Source organism: Hemicordylus capensis, chromosome 3, assembly GCF_027244095.1.
Source record: "Hemicordylus capensis ecotype Gifberg chromosome 3, rHemCap1.1.pri, whole genome shotgun sequence".
Taxonomy (NCBI): domain Eukaryota; kingdom Metazoa; phylum Chordata; class Lepidosauria; order Squamata; family Cordylidae; genus Hemicordylus; species Hemicordylus capensis.
In genome coordinates this window covers 94,017,422-94,030,724 of record NC_069659.1, presented here as the reverse complement: position 1 = coordinate 94,030,724, position 13,303 = coordinate 94,017,422, and the positions used below count along the sequence as shown (strand labels likewise).

Below are 13,303 nucleotides of genomic sequence, written 5' to 3'. Positions count from 1 at the left end.
AAGACTTAGTTTGGAATTCAATAACAGTAACAAAGCATCCTAAATATATCTGACCAGAATGACATTTAATTAGTCAACATTTAATTAATGGCTCATCATTTACAAATGAGATGAATAGATACCAGCGTTCCATAAAAGTGACCAAGTCATCTTTTAAACTATAAATTTGGTTTTATTAATTTTTCCACTAATGCCAAGAAACAGGCTTATTGATACCATTGTTCTGTTGTAGGGAATCCATAGGTGTACTACTTCTAGCCTAGCTTCCAACAGGAGAAGTTCAACAAGATTCTTGTGCACAGCCAATGTAGCTCTATTTACAAGATTACAGTGGGACACCTACCTCCAGAACCTGCTGATAATATTGCATTCCCATGCCTCCACCATTCCCTTCAATATTTTTGGAGAAACGGTATTATGAATACAATAAGGTTCTAGTGTTTAGATACTTAATGATAGTTTAATCTTATTTAATTCCCTCTGACCCTAGCTGGAACAGTTTTGAACAATCTCTTCCAGGTGCAGAACCACCATTGGGCAAATGGGTTCAAAGAACCCAGGCTGTCACCCCTCACGGCCCCGACATGGCCCCACGTCAGATGCGGGGGGGTGCTGGTTTAGCTCCTGAGCAGAGCCGTGCAGCCCCATTTGGGAGTTAAATGGCTGGTGCTGCGTTCGTGGTGTGGCCAGGAGCGGTGCCTCCCTGCCTTTAAGGCAGGGAAGTTCCACTCCTGGCTGTGATGCGAACTCAGCGCCAGCCCCAATCTAGCTCGCAAATGGGGCCGCACAGCCTGGTTCGGGAGTTGGACAGTCAACGCTGCATTTGCAGTGTGGCCAGAAGTGGCTCTCCCCTGCCTTTAAGGCAGAGAAGAGCCACTCCTGGCCATGCTGCAAATGCAGTGCCGGCCTGGCTTTAACTTCCGAACAGGGCCCCGTGGCCCCGTTCGGGAGCCAGACCATGCCCCCCGCATCTGATGTCAGACGCAGAGGGCAGGGTAAGTGGGCTGCAGCGGTGGCTGGGCACGAGCCGCTCACGGTCTGGCTCCACCACTGATCTCTTCCACATCCCTTGCTAACGTGTAGTGAGATTATTTCTCCCAAATCTGCTTCTCATACCATTATTAACCCTTGCAGTTTCCTTTGGACCATTGCTGGACTAGGACTGGGGAGACCCGAGTTCAAATCCCCATTCAGCCATGATACTTGTTGGGTGTCTCTGGGACAGTCACTTTTCTCTCTAACCTACTTCACAGGGTTGTTGTGAGGTACTACATAGTTAAGTATGTAGTACACCACTCTGGGCTCCTTGGAGGAAGAGCGGGATATAAATGTAAATAATAATAAATTAACATGGTAAGATATTGGAGAAACCTTTTCAGTTATTTTAGATGTTTAAAAATATCTCCAATGTTTGTAGTCAGCAGGCTCTTTGAATCAAATCTGGAGAGGAGAAAAGTTGCATTTGGAAAGTCTGAAACCTGATTGTATGAAGTTTTGTGCAAAAGACTCCACAAAAACCTCAAACCTCAGAGCTTCTTAAAGCGTAGTTGCAATGATGCCGATATCATCTAAAGTGAGATATATGTATTGGAATGAGGAGATGAGTCCCTGACATGTCTAGTAGTTTGACATAGAGATGAAATAGAATGGAGAAAGAAGTGGTGTATGTGTGGGGGGGGGGAGAGGGAGAGGATGAATGAATGAATGAATGAATAGGGATACTGAAGTGTCTGAGCCAGATGATGACAACTATTTATATAATACTTTTCAACAAAAGTTCCCAAAGCAGTTTACATAGTTATAAATAAATAAGTAAAATAAAATTGAATTAAAATGACTCCCTGTCCTCACAGGGCTCACAATCTAAAAAAGAAACAGAAACAAGATAGAAACTAGCAAGTCACTGGAGGGATGCTGTGCTGGGGATGGATAGGGCCAGTCAGTAAAGAAGTAGCAGCATAGTGGGGGGAGGAGCAAATCAAATATACCCCATTTGGTTTATTTGTTAAGGCGTCGCTTGTGGGGATGAGTGGACCACAGTTTCAGAACACTTGAAAGCCATCAATTTTATTGGAACCTTTAGATTTTACTACTGTATATAAGAAGATATTGTCTAACTTGTGTAATTTCCAAGTATGTTCCATGGATTGCTTGCTCATGCCCCAAAACCCATACTTCCCCTCAGGTTCTGGAATGTTTAAGAATTTAGAAAATTCAGACCTAATTTACATTCTACACCCAGAACTTTAATTCCATTTAATTCCCCTTAAATTAAATGCCATTGTTTTTGCTGGAGCAATGGCTCTCTGAATATTTGCACTGTGAATATTCTGTGTTTGAGCAACAGGAAAAGTACCTGGCGGCGGGGGCTGGGTGGGGTGGATGAGGGATAAACAGTGGCATAACTACAAGTGTGACAGTGGCATAACTACAATTATTGTAGTTATGTGTTTGTTGGGTTGATGTGTTTCAAGAACATGGGCCCAGTCAAGATAAGAGGCTGCCTCTCTCACTATGTTCCTCAGCTCTGCCTCTCCCCCAAGCCTTGCTTCTTACACCCCACTTCCCTGTGGCCTCCATAGTGGCTCACTAATCATACAGGAGCCACAAGATGTGGCTTGCTTGCTAAGGTTTACCAGTCGCATCTCTCTATAATGATGTCATGGCCTCTGTATAATGATGTCATAGCCTGATGATGGGGCATTATGTCATCATATAGAGGCATGACGGGTAAACCTTAGCAAGCCACCTGCATCTTGTGGCTATTGTATGCTTAGTAGAGCCACTGTGGAGGCAGCAAGGAAGCAAAGAGTGGGAAGCAGGGCCTGGGGAGAGACGTGGCACCAGGAGGTGAGTGTGTGTGTGGCAGGGGGGAGTCAACAGGTGAGCGATAGGGGTGGGGGTGGCTGTGACTGTAGCATCAGCACGCTAAAAATTTGAACAAAAGCTGCCACCAACATTGCTACACTACTGTTCACAATCCAAAAAGAAACACAAGATAGACACCAGCAACAGTCACTGGAGGTACTGTGCTGGAAGTGGATAGGGCCCGTTACTCTCCCCCTGCTAAATAAAGAGAATCACCATGTTAAAAGGTGCCACTTTGCCCAGTTAGCAGGGGATAGAATTTTAAAAAACCCAACACTTTAGAACAATTTGTTTTTCTAGAGTTTTGTTCCTACATTATTATAGTGCCATGCCATTTATATCTTAAACAAAGGCACCTAGTGGGCAGTAAAGGGAGCCCCCCCCCTTAAGTTTCATTCATGTTAGAAAAGGATAATTAGGTTTTGTCATAAGAGAAAAACGAAAACTGTTGAGAGATTTTGGTTGACACATTATACTTCTTTCCTTGGAACATAATGCAAAATAAGTATGCTATATTTCCTGCTGACTGAGCAAAGATGCACCTTTTAAGTGTTGACCCTCTTATATTTAGCAGAAGTAGCAACTGTCCCTATTCAGCCCAGCATAGCGTCTCTCCAGTGGCTGTTACTGATGTCTCCAGTGTGGGGTGGGGGCTTTTTAAGGATTGTGAGCCCTTTTGGAGCATTCTATATTAACTTTTGCTATGTAAACTACTTTGATGAATTTGATGTATACGTATTTTTAATAGAATTTAGAGAGCATCAAGTATTTTTCATCTCATGTACGTCATTAGGTAGAAAACAAAAACAAAAATGGACCTGCCTCTGTCCATGATTGTTTACACTTCTTCCAGACCCCGTGTCAACCAATCCAATTCATCTCTTTTCCATGAGTCCCCTACCCCCACTTTTTAAAAAACTAGATTCTGTTATAGCAGGGGTTCTCAAACTTTCACCTCCAGATGTTGTTGGACCAACTCGCATAATCCCCAGCCCCCTCTCATTCTGCCTTTCTCTTTCTTGTAATAAAACTGATTTTTGAAGTATATGAATAGTCTGCAAAAATAATACTTGAAATTCTTTAACAATTATAGAATTCCAATTAATATAATGCAAGGGTTCCCCACCTTGAGCCCCCAGATGATATTGGACAGTGGCCCTCAACTCCCATAATTCCCAGCCATGATCATTGTGGCTAGGGATGATGGGGGTTGTAGTTCACAAAAGAAGGGGACAAAATGAGAGAGAAAGGGAAAGGATGAGCAAGAGATAACTGTTGAGCATCAACTCCCCCTTTGGAAGCAGGGATAAATATTGATGCACCTTTCATTCTCCTTCTCTAGCAGTAACCAGAGTGTTTAGCAGCCAGGGAGGAAAGGAAGGACTGGAAATAAATTGAAAGTATCAGGCAGCATATAAATCTCATGAGTGACCTTATGAAAATATTGTTTGTTTGTTACTTAACATTTCATTTTGGATAGCCCAAAGGGCTCTCAGTATGCAACTTGCAGAAAAATCCGATCCATCCACAAGAGAGGGGCTCCTTCCTCCAGCAGCTACCAAGACTGCAGGCAGTGAACAATGTCTCGCCTGCTGCCCAGGGAAGGAGGAAGCACTTCCCAATCCTAAGCATGCATGGAGAGGGGGAGTGAGTAACCCTCTCCTTCTCTCCCATCCAGCCCATGCAAGCCTCACAATCGCAATCTGATCCTCCCTATGTTAAAGGCAACCTTGCGTTCTCCATTAGTCTCTTTTTTCCCTCTCTCCCTCCCTCTCAAATTTCTAAAGAGGCTTTGATGAGAGAGATGGCCCAATGTGACAGGAGGTGGGAAGTGGTAGGTAAGAGATGGCCGAACATGATAGGAGGTAGGGAGCTGAGGCAGCTCCCAAGGAAAAAGCTGCCAAGTCCCACATCTCATTTCTTAAAAGGGCAATACCAGACCAGCTTAAGAGGGCAGTGCCAGAAGGTGCCTGCATCTGATACCTGTATCATCCAAGATTTGTCACCTTAGTCTGCCTCGTTGATGGGTTGGCCCTGCATATACCACCTTCTCAGTTCACTTTATACATATGTTAAAGTAGTTGACATAATAAGGGTATGCATAATCAAAATAATATTCCCTGCCGGTGTGCTTCCCAGACTGTGCCTGGTAAATTCATTTGTAGTCACCTATATTGGCACAAACAATATAGGTGACTACACAAGCAATATAGGTGGACTACTATATTGGCACAAGCAATATAGGAGGTGCTGAAAGGCATCATCTCATACTGTTCAGGAGGAAGCACTGGTAAACCCCTCCTGTATTCTACCAAAGAAAAACACAGGGCTCTGTGGTCGCCAGGAGTCGACACCGACTTTACGGCACAATCTTTCTTTCCTTTCCTACTACTATTTATATACCACTTTCCAACAAAAACAAAAGTGGTTTACATAGAAAAAAAGAGGACAGAAATGGTTTCCTGTCCCCAAAGGGCTCACAGTCTAAAAAGAAACACAAAAGTAGACACCAGCCATAGCCACTGGAAGGATGCTGTGCTGAGGCTGAATAGGGCCAGTTATTCTTTAAATTGTCACATCATTATCTGGTTTTCTGCTACTCCAAATTAACATGGGTACTCTCCTGGAAAGTGCCTTCAGTTCAGAGAGTGCTGTGGTGCATGTTTATGGCCTTATGTACAGCTGCTGTTGTCATGGACTTATCCTGAACTCCCTGACTCAATCACAAGTGGCTTTGTCAATCTGGGGGAATAGATTAAACTCACTGAGGCTATTGACACGTGTGTGCAAAACCGGGCTAAAGGACCCCAGCCCCGTTTTCACACATGTGTGGACCACCAGGATCGGGCCCAATCCCAGCAGCACCACGGCAGTAAACCTGCCTATGGAGCCACCCTTTAAAATGAGGTGAAGGGAGCGAGCTCTCCCTTAACCGCATTTTTGTGGTAATGTGTTGTCTGCCAGACTGCGGGGAGCCCAGGGAGGGAAGGGAGGATCCTCATAATGCACTGCACAATCATGCAGTGCATTATGGTATTTCTGGGGGCTGGGATGACAGATCCTGGCCCCAACCTTCCCCGCTGCCTGGGTGTGTGGGGGAAGTGCACCCAGCACAGGAGGAGCAGTCCTCTGCCGGGAAGGTAAGTCTAACCTGCCTTCCCTGCAGCCCACTCTGGAGCCCTTCTCACCAGTCTGAGAAGAGTCTCATTGTGTATATGCAAATGCTCTACACACATCTTAATCCAGTCCTTTGTCTCGAATAGTTACATAATTTTTTTGTCAGATGCCAACTTTATTTGATGAAGAATAAGAATGATTAGCATTTGTTTAGCACTTTGGAGTGTTCAAAGCACTTTACATGAATTATCTTGTAATTCGGAAAGTTAAATAAGTATTCGGTCTCCTTATTGCAGCTGGAGAGCTGAGGCTGAGAGGGACGGTTTTGCTTAAGGACTTGCCTAATGAGTTAATGGCCAGAGCAAGTTTTGAACCAGGAATGCCCTGATTTGTAGCTCATTCTTTTCACTGCTGTCCTCTTGGTGCTAAGGAAACATTTCCTATGAAATTGCTTCATTAGCAGGTTCAGTCGTTGTACCTATGGTTTGCATCATGCCACTTTTCCTTTAAACTGTAATTATTTGGGAAAAATCGACTGGCGTTTGCCTTAGACTCCCTGGGAAAATATCCCATTAGAACAGGATGGTTAGAGCACATCCAGAAGCAGCAATATTATTATAGCAATATGAGACTCTATATAACTCTGCAAGAGGTCATGACACTGTTGTACTGACAAGTAATAGGAAGACAGACATTGCCCCAGGATACTTGCAAATGTCAATCAGTTTGCAACAGGTGGGGGAAAGAAAGAGGTTTAGAGGGGACTTGGAGCATAAATTAGATATAAAGTGAACTGGAAGAATGTGTATGTGCACACACACAGGCACACATGGATATTGGGTCTGATTGCCCTTCCTTAACCATAGGGTTTAGGGAAAACTAAAAACATGTCAACAATAAGACAGACAAATACTTTGTTTCTGTACTAAGGAATAGTAAGAGCCCAAACAGACCTTTTAATTGCCATCTCCCACAGTTTTTGTTTTGCTAATTATCAGCCCTTTGGGGCTGATTTTGAAGATGTGGTGATCAGGGAGAGGGTGCCAAACTCATCCCTCCCATGATCCCCTTTTCTCCCATGACTCTTTACAGACATTGTATTCTCTCCAAAAGGAGGAAGGGAAGAAAGCAACAGCATATAAGAACAGTGCAGCATAAGGGGTTTCAGTGAGGGGTAGTGATGTGCACGAACCGATTTGGCACCTCCTTTGGGAAGTGCCAAGCTGGCTTGGGCACCCGTGGCCAAACCAGTTCCCTTAAGAAGCAGGTAAGCAGTGTGGAGCATGAGGATATATGAAATCTCCTAGAAAGAGAATGAAGGAACTTAGGGGACCAAGTTCTAAGCCCCGAGTTCTACTTCTTTCTGCTAAATGAAATTGGACCAATAAATCCTGGTTGCTATTTTCCCCTAAAATAATCTTCATTAATTTCTACTTCCTCCCCACTGCCCCCCTCCCCAATTAATATATTCTGGATTAGATGGTAACATCACCAACTGTAAGCTATCGAAAAGTAATTGTGATAGTTATTAAGGATTAATCTGATAGTCTCTAAGGTAACATGAGTCTTAATTGGTGATATTTGTGTGCTTCCCCCAAATTCTGCTTCAAAGCATATTCAGAAAACCTAGTCATGGAAATACCATGTCTTTGTGCTTTTCACACTTCCCCTCCAAAACAACTAAGAATACAATTTTGATTTTTGCAAGGGAAAAATGCCCAGTTGGAAACATAATAGTAAATATTTATCTGCAGCCTTTCATCTTATTAGAAAGTATTTTGGATTGTGTTAAAAATGTAAATGTCTGGGCTTAAGTTTATTGATTTAGTGCTATTTTTTCATTTGATATATTCTTCAGGCCCAATATTTTTAAAACACTATGGAAAAAACTGATTTCTTCTACCATTTTTTACCACATACAAGAAAAGCAGGAAGTTGTAAGGATGCTCACAAAATTGTCTTCTGTAAAATTTCTACCCAGATTTTTGGTATCTGGCACATTGGAAATGCTAACCCAAACAAAATTAAATAACTTCAAAATGTATGGTACTTCCTCAGCATTGCTGGTTATCTGCTTTATAAATGAAAGTAAAGACCCTGGCTGTTTCTGATACATTTCTCCCCTCTCTTCTTTTTTGCCACACATTTCCACTCTGCAACTTCACAAAACTCTTTTTGCTTTTTAACTTTAGAGAGGTGTGGTTGTGTAGAGCTGCAGCTACAGAGGCGGAAAATAGCCAAATATTTTGTAATGCCTGTCTATAGATCTGCCTGTGTCTCTGCAGCAATGTATCTAACTTAACTATCAGCAACAAAAATCACAGCCCTCTGAACAGCACTTCCAATAAAGTTAGGGGAAACTTGAATTTAAAGCTCTCTCTAGAAAACCTCCACTCATCTTTTTGACATCTGAGCAGCAATATCATTAGGGAGTGATCCATGGGGCTTTGGCACTCATAGCCACGGATCTCATTAGCCACCTCTTTCTCAACTCGAGGGTAGGCAGTCACCTCTGCTGCTGCTCCAGCAGCAGCAGCAACAAACACTTCTTGTCTCTGTCTCCACCCTAAAAGCTTCTGTGCTGAGGATAAACTAGCTTCTCTAGCTCTAGTGCAGCACTTCATCAGCATTGCTGGATATCCAATTTCCCTCTGGGGAGCAGTTAGACCTAATTATTCTGGAGCATGGGCATGACTGAGTTTAATTATCAAAAGGAGGGCTGTGGGCCGGATTGTTTAAGTCAAGCATTCTACCCAGCTTCAGGGGTTGTGCATGCTCCCTGTTTTCGACCGTGTGTGAGCAAAGAACTAGAAATGGGTGTGTGTGATGGTGTGTGAGCGAGAAGATCTGGGTAGGATGGCTCTTCCATCTATCTTGTCAAAATGCTGGATATGAGAGTTGAGTAGGATGGCACCATCCCACCCAGCTCCTCTCTCATACACAGTCACTCCCTCCTCCTCCTCCCTAATTGTCTACTAAAGCATAATTGAAAATTGGGAGCGCGCACTGTTCCAAAAGTTGGGTAGGACACTTGTACATTGAGGCTCAGATAAATATGCATCCAGCCATATATGTAAGATAATAGATTTAAATGGCAAACTTTTATTTTAATTAATTTCCAAAAAGATTGATGCAAAAGAAACAGCCTCCCTTCTGACCAGGATGCCCTGACCCCTGGGAAGTGGTACTGGTTATGCTTATTTAGTGCTAGAAAGGCTTTCTGTACATCCTCACACCCAGATCCTCTTTATTTCATGTGCTCTAGGGTGAAGACCTGCCACTAAAACCAGGTTCCAGGTTAGCCCTGGTAAGCTTTGTCCAAATTAAGCCTTGCCATGTTTACTAAATGCACACATAGCTAGCAGTAGCCTTTTGTCACCAAGCCCAGAGACCAAATTCCTAACTGCAGTCTGCAGCTGATAGGTACCATATTATGCTTAAGGTCACTTGAAGTGCTCAGTTCCCAAGACTATTCCAGTTCTACAGGCTGTAATTTAGTATAGTTTAAATTTTAGTTATTGATATTAATGGTGAAGATTAGGGAATGGTAGCACAGCCAAACTACAAAGCACAAATATCTTAGATGACATATAATTAAAACCTGAGCATCTGACATTAGATATAGCGGGGTGGGGTACACTATATAAATTTTTAATACGTAGACATCTAGAGTGAGGAGAGAGACAAAAGCAGTGCATACTGTACTGCCCATAAGCATTTTAGTGAGCCTCAATAATCTGCAAACAGGATAATCATTACACAGTCAATTAGAAATTGACTCTGTGCTCCTCTGGGTTTTAAGTGCACTTATTTGCCATAAAGTTCAATCTAGGTTATTCATTACTAAATTTGTGTCAAACACAGCTTGTTACCACAATGGCAGCTCTCTTGTCCATAGATGGTCTCTTGAACTCGATTAGTTTCATTGAAAGCCTTCTTTTTTAGAATTATTTTGAATGTAAGCTTTATTTATAGGTTAGAAACAAAATACAGGGCTCTAGTCAATGATTTATCTGATCATATGAAGTTAATATGTGAACTTGAGCCTTCCTGGTCCTGATGATATCTTGTTCTGTCCCCATTTACAAGAGCACACAAGATCTGGAAAGCAAGAGGCATGCAGTACCATGGACAGCTCTGTGGGATAAGTTAATCCAATAGCTGTCAGAGGTAGACTGAACTCTTAAATACTACTGATCTCAGGCCACTCCTCCTGGGCTCTGCCTCCCTGCTTGGAGAGTGAAAACCTTAAAGAGAAAGCTTTTTGGCCCAGAGCCTGACACTCCTCCTCTCTATCTGATCCTGCCTAGCCTGTTGCCCACACTGGTGTACAGATATTAGAGAGAACAATATGTGGGAGGGGCTGGCTCCTTAGGGGGTTGGGTTCTGAGGGTTCCACTTTTGGGGGGACCAGGCTCTGAAGATGTTGTTTGGGGGTGCTCCAACTCTGGGGTTCTCTTGGGTGCTGACCCAGTGTTTGGGTCTGGGACTGAATGCTGTTCTTGCCTTATTAGGCTCAGATTCAAAGTCACTATTCAGGGTGAGGGTCATTATTGGTGATATTCACCACTGTTCTCTGCCCATTCTTTCTCTCAGCTTGTAAGGCCAGTCCACAACAGAACCAGCAGCTAGACAGCCATCGGGCCTCAGGAAGAGGGTCAGGAGCTAGGCAGCAAAATAGGAGCCAGGAGGTCAGGAAGGAGACAAGTTAACAGGGCTGGTTTCCAACAGCTGGGTTAGACTCCCAGGGGGAGCTGTTGAACCAGCAACTGCCAAGCTGGAACTGAGAGCCTTTATAGTCTGAAGGGGGGCATGCCCTTTACTGCATAGCCTACTCCTCATTAGGCTTCTGTGCTGACTTCCCCCTTCTTTCGAAAAGACCTAATGAGGGGCAGCCAATTGTGTACTTCTCCTTCTCAGTTGGAACTCAGCTCAGGCACAACACTGTTTCTTCTCCTGAGGACTTGGGGGCAAATGAGTCAAAGGTGAGAGCTGACTACCCCTATGGGTGCTTGATCTTGCATGCCCTCTGAATTCTCCAAGGGAGTAGTCTGATCTGCTGAAGCTATCTTCTGTGAGAATGGCAGGCAATGATAGCCTTGGAACCTCCAGAGGAGCCACAGGCTCAAGTGACACTGCTCTCCCCACAGGGGTGGCAGGCTCAGGTAGCTCCAGTGTCAGTGGTTCTGGGAGTTTGGTATTGGACATGGTCCTTTATGCCTAGTCCAGCTTTCATCCTCATCCTCTACCACTTCTTGATCAGTGTCATGACCAATCTTCACATTCTCAGAGTTTACCTTTCCTTTTCACATTCCTCCCCACAGTCTTTATCCTTCATCATTCTCAATCACTCCCTCTTTAAACCCTCCTTTTCTATTGTCCTCTCAGGCTATTGTCTGCTCCTTTCTTGGGCCCCTCTTCCATCTAGCTTTCTTTGCTTAGGCCCTTCCGCTTGCCCTGCCCCTTTCTAGGATCTGAGCCGCTCAGCCAATGACAACCAGCAACCTTTTGGATCCGAGCAGCCAATGGGAACTAGAAACCTTTATGACTGCTCTGTCCCTCTGTGATAGGCAGCTAGCTAAGTCTATCACTGCCAAAAGCATCATATAGGTGAATTCTTTCTCTATAGTCCTGATGAGTTGTTATGACTTAAATCATGTGAAGTTTGGGAAGCACATAAGAAAATCTGTGAATTGCTAGTGGGTGGGGAGTTCATAATTTTAACATTTGGGAGTTGCAGTGGTCTTGTTAAATTATTTTCAAGTGAGTTAAGAATGCATAGCTTTTGGGAAACTGTACTCTGAGGAAAGTGAAGGGGTCCACATTTTCTCTCATAGACTTCTTCATATGTAGACTATTAGCCATGCATGATTGCTAATACACAAACATAAGCAAACCCATTTTTCATTCTTCTTAAGAAATCCTATGAATTGAAATGTAAACTATTGGATTCCTCATTGTAGAATTGGAAAGGACTTTAGATTTGCTTAGTCTAGCTCCCTGCACTAAAGTAGCATTATTTGCATCTGCTATCATACAGCTGATTAGCTATTTCATGCTTATTATAGTAGGGCTGCAAGCTTTAATTGGTAGATCAATCCACAGAAACTTTTATTGGTTAATCAGCAGGAGCTGAGGGCAAATTTTAATTGGTGCCCTGAGAGTTAGGGGCACACTTCGAGTTTTTATTTCGCCTAGTTTGGCTACGAAAATACTAAAGGTTACTTTTCTGGTGGTAGGAAAAGAGTGGTAGCTCCTAATTTACATTTATTTTACACTTTAATATGTCAAAAAAGCACCTCTATTAAGGTTTTGGTAACACACAACTTTATTTAAATTAAAGGGGAGATTTGTTTAGCTAAAGAATATATGGTAAATTCACAGCCTTGGAGTATAGTGCATCACAGCAGGAGAGAGTGGAGATATCAAGAGTCATAACATCATTGCATATGAGCTGTATGTAGAAATATAAGAGAATATATTCCAACTTGCTTCTGGCCACTTATACCATATATATGGCATTCAGTAACAAATCCTGATGGTTCATCATAGAACATTTTTCTGTAATATAGTGAATATGTCTGTGAAAGTCAGAGCTTGGAATTTCTGAATATAGACTGGGGTAATACTATTTACATTTATGCATTTCCTTTCTAAATGAAAGTAGAAAATCTGCTGTATGTTGTGGACTTCTTTGGCCCATTAGTGGAACAGATCCTAGGAAACAGGACTAGCCCTCTGCACTGAACATTTGAATCTGTCAGAATATTCATTTGGTATTATTTGTCTCAGATGCAGTGTGTATTACTGTTGTCCCAGTGCATCAGCGCTGGTGGTGGAGATAAGTCTGTAACAAAGCTCTGACAGTAGTCATTAGTCTGTAAGATTAACTGAGCAGTTTTATACATTGGTTGTGTATTAATGACACAAGAGTGTGGTGTATTGTAATAATTATTTTTCCAGTAGACTGTAAAGATGCTTAATAGCAGCACCGGTCACCCTAGCAACATTGTTCAAATTTACTGTTGGCACCCTGAACTTCTCTTTAAGGGAAATCTTACGTGATCACAAACATGTTATACAGTGGAAAAAGCCAGCTGTGTGTGAGGGTTTGCACATTTGGAAAATAAACAGCACTTTTGATTCATAGAGTTAGTTGGTAAAATGTTTGTTTGAAGAAGAGCGCTTTTTATCATGATCTAGAGAAGATGCAAACAGAAAATAATTCTGGGATTTTTAATTAGGACAATTGTATCTCTCTCTCATTGAATGGGTCCCAAGTGACCTTTATGTTATTAGTTTAAATCACCAGAGAAGT

At 42.7% G+C, this 13,303-nt stretch overlaps 1 protein-coding gene across 5 annotated transcripts in view; it reads left to right on the top strand.

The window, feature by feature from the left end:
- DSCAM (DS cell adhesion molecule) overlaps positions 1–13,303 on the top strand; it is a 579,300-nt gene that overhangs the window by 222,744 nt on the left and 343,253 nt on the right. The window contains exon 1 of one of the 5 annotated variants that reach the window (XM_053310685.1): positions 2,800–2,850. The exons of the other annotated variants lie outside the window; for them this stretch is intronic. The gene's annotated coding sequence lies outside the window, so the exon portion shown is untranslated. Of the gene's footprint in view, positions 1–2,799; positions 2,851–13,303 lie in introns of those variants that run through there. 5 annotated transcript variants of the gene reach the window in all.